At 48.9% G+C, this 3,767-nt stretch overlaps 1 pseudogene; it reads right to left on the bottom strand.

Moving 5' to 3' along the window:
• Positions 1–1,406: 1,406 nt before the first annotated feature.
• Positions 1,407–3,415, bottom strand: LOC121836381 (annotated as a pseudogene).
• Between the last annotated feature and the right edge of the window lie 352 nt (positions 3,416–3,767).

The following is a 3,767-nucleotide window of genomic DNA, read 5'->3' as shown; positions in this document are numbered from 1 at the left end:
TTCCCACTCTGGTCCATCCCGCCTCTGAAGAAGGAAGTCGCGAAGTCGAGTCGCTTCCGCTTGGCAGGCCAGCTGGTTGTGCATCGGCTGGAGGGGCAGTGTAGCGATGCGCCGACGGTCCAGACCTCTGTGCGCGCTGAGCACCACGACGAGGAACGTCGGCATGCCTCTGAGGTACCTCGGAATACACCCTAAAAATGTTCGCGCAGAGCAAGCGTCACACAAAACGAATTTTCGCACACTTGTTCTAAGCGTGGTATTTTTCAACGCTTAGAATTCACGCTCCTTGAGGGTGAACTGCGCTATGGTCTCACGCTTGGCAGGCGTGACCCAAAACTATATTTTACAGGCTTGTTCTAAGCGTGGTGTTTTTCAACGCTTCGAATTCACGCTTCCTAAGCATGAACTCTGCTATGGTTTAACGCTTGGCAGGCGTGTGGGGGGCCCTTCTGTTTACACGCTTATTACGGCGTGTGTTTTCTCCACGCTTAGATAATCACGCCTTTAAGGCGTGTGAAATGCGCGTCGCGGTGGAAACCCCTGTCCGTGAGCTTGGGGCTTTTTCTCATTTAGTATATCGCCCCTAATAATCTTAGTTATTAGGACGATATACTAAATGCGAGAAAGCCCAATGCCCGCGGCCGGACCCAAGTAGCGCCCAATGTTGTGTGAACATTCCCTGGATGTTATGAATGTTGAAGGAACGGTAAAACACCATTTGTAACGTTCTAGGAATGTTTGTATGCGAACATTCTCTACAAGGTAAGCTACTCAATGTTCTAGGAACGTTCGTTGGCGAACATTCATATGCACAATGTTCTCGACACGTTCCCCTTTGAACATTGATATGCGCAACATTCTTGAAATGTTCGCTTGCGAACATTCCTAGAAATTTTGCAGATGAAGCCAACTTTACGGAGCTCTCACGCAACCTGTAGTTCGAAACACCCTCCACTATATGCCACTTTGTGCCAAAAATATGCAAATTAAGTGGAGTTTTTGAAACCTTAGCTTGGGGACAGTTTTATCTTATATGAGTCTACCGAGGAATGTGATAAAAGGTCTAGGAGAAAAGCAATGGTTTTCAAAACTTGGTAACGAACTTGGCACTCAATGCGTTCGTAGAGGGGCAGTTTTGAATGGACCAGATTTTTTGGGTTTAAAACTTTGGAAAAGGTATTTCCCAGATGATTGTGGGATGCCATGTTTATCTGTTCTTAAGCTCGGAGTGAAGGAACTGTTATGTGACAGCATATTTTGAATGAAAAAAGTTGAGAGGTGAGAGGAAGAAGTAAACTGTACACTCGTAAGAAAAAATGGAGGAAAAAGGTAGCAACGGCGCGTGTTCCTCCCTTCTACTGACGTGCCCCCAAGCGGACACGAGAAGTAGGGAGGAGGAGGAGAACAACTTTATTAAAAGCCAAAAACTACGGCCTTGTGAAAAGGAGCGCTTGCTCCGCCAGGGCCCATTGGAGGTCCGCCGAGTCCGAGCTGAGCCAAGCATTCCAGGAGGGAGGGGATGGGTACGGGAAGTAGGGAGAGTTGAGCGCAGTGTTGCAGGCGTAGAGTATGTGCTCTGTGTCAGCCCTGACCTCGGGGCAGTTGGGACAGTGAGCTGTCTTCTGCCACCTGAAGTTGTAGAGCATTAGCGGGGTGAGGAGAGTGTTAGTTTGTACTTTGCGGAGAATGTGTGCTTGTTCGGTGCTAAGTGAAGGGTGTGGTTTGGGAAGGGTGGTACGGCTTTCCCTAATGTTCTTGTAGTGTTCGGCTATTTGCTTTTTGTAAGTTGCGGCGTCGTCCGCTGACGTTGGGTTTGGCCAGGGGATCGAGGGAGCCCGGAAGTTGATCTCGCGGGCGAGTTGATGTGCCAGCTCATTTCCCTCAATACCCGCGTGGCCAGGTATCCAGCGCAGGGTGACTCTGATGTTGTTGTTGCGTGTGTAGGCGTCCATTAGGATATCATGTAGATGTGGCTCCAATAACCTGTGTTGCATGTTGCGAAGTGCTTGGGCTGAGTCGGTGTAGAGATTAATGTTGGCGTTATTGTGTTCAGTGAGCAGAGGAGCTGCGTGTATGGCATATATAATCGCGTATGTTTCCAGCGTGGTGATGTTTGGGGGGTTGTCAAAGGGTCCTTCCACGTGTGTGATGGGTGTTGTCTGTCCAGGTGTATAGATTGCGCAGGCGAATGATCCAGTGTGGGAACGTGTTGCGTCCGTATATATTGTTATACATGTTTCGTCTCTGCGGTGTTTAGCAGCTTGTGCTTGACGTCGCCCTTCATGGAGGTGTCGCGTCATATTTTTGGGTATGTTGGGAAATGCGATGTTACGGGGGAGGGGAAGGCCTGGGCTGATTGATGTAAGCGAGATAGGGGTGATTCCTGATCTTTTGAGGATGTCGCGTCCCTGCACCGTATGGGAGAGGCGCGCTATCTGCCTATCTCTATGCTGTTGTGTCAGTTCGGCAAGGCTGTGAAAGAGGCCCGTGTCTACAAGCCGTTGGTTTGAGGTGTATATATGGAGTCCCAGGGCCGCTTTGTATAGGGTGTTGAGTGCGGATTCAAGTTTTCGGGTTTGTGTTTGCGTGAGGTTGAGGTATGGTGCAGTGTAGAGGAGCTTGCTGTGTACGAGTGCGGTGACGAGTTGCTTCGCCTGCTCTTCTCTGAGACCGTGTTTTTTGTTAATGATGCGTCTGATTAGGTGCGTCAGATTTCGGCAGTCTTTTTGAAACTGTAAAGTGTTTGGGTTAGCATTGTTGTTGTGGTGTATGGTGAATCCAAGTATTCTGCAGGATGTCACCTTCGGTATGAGCTTGCCTGATATGCTAATTTGCACTAGTTCATTGGCGTTCTTTTGGTACTGTGTTCGATTCATGAGGAGTAATTCCGATTTTTCGGCCGAGAGTTGTAGCCCAGCTTCATTTAGGTATGTTACTATGGTATTTACGCCTTGTTGAAGGCTAGTTTCGACTTCTCCTGGAGATCCGGTTTCGCACCAAAGGGTAATATCGTCGGCGTATAATGTGTGGTGAAGGTTTTGGATTGTGGACAGCTGCCTGGATAGTGTGGTCATGCAGAGATTAAAGAGAGTGGGGGATAGAATTGATCCCTGGGGTGTGCCTCGGTTTATGTCAACGGGCGAGGAGAGTGCACCTGCGGCTCTAAAGTGCGCTATCCGGCCTTGGAGGAAACTGCGTATGTAGTTGTACATGTTGGTGCCACTGCCGGTGTCGAGAACTGATTCGAGTATGTGATCATGGGTAATGTTATCAAAAGCTTTTTTCACGTCAAGTGCGAGGAGTGCTTGTGTCTGTGCTGTCTTGGGTATTAGAAGTGTATTTTGTAGTATTAGAAAGAGGTCCTGCGTGGATATGTACTTACGATACCCTATGAGCTGATGCGGGAAGTGTTTAGTGTCCTCCAGGTGTTCTTCTAATCTGTTTAGTACAAGCCGTTCCATAGTTTTTCCCACGCAAGATGTTAAGGATATTGGTCTGAGATTGCTGAGTGTGGCTGTTTTTCCCGGTTTCGGAATCATGGTAATGTGCGATGTTTTCCATTCGTCCGGAAGTGTGCCTGCGTTCCAATGTTGGTTGATATGGTCTAGAAGTGTCTCCTTGTCTCTGTCAGGAAGGTTGCGCAGCAGGGTGTAGGTGATGCCGTCGGGGCCCGGCGTGGTCTTGCGATTGTTTTGGGTTAGTGCACCGTTGAGCTCGGCCAGGGTGAAATCCTTGTCGATGTATTCGTTGGCGGGGCCCGTGTAGTT

This window comes from Ixodes scapularis, unplaced genomic scaffold (genome assembly GCF_016920785.2).
Source record: "Ixodes scapularis isolate PalLabHiFi unplaced genomic scaffold, ASM1692078v2 PGA_scaffold2__306_contigs__length_199485367, whole genome shotgun sequence".
NCBI lineage: Eukaryota > Metazoa > Arthropoda > Arachnida > Ixodida > Ixodidae > Ixodes > Ixodes scapularis.
Note: the sequence above shows the minus strand (reverse complement) of the source record. Positions and strands in the feature narration are given on the sequence as shown.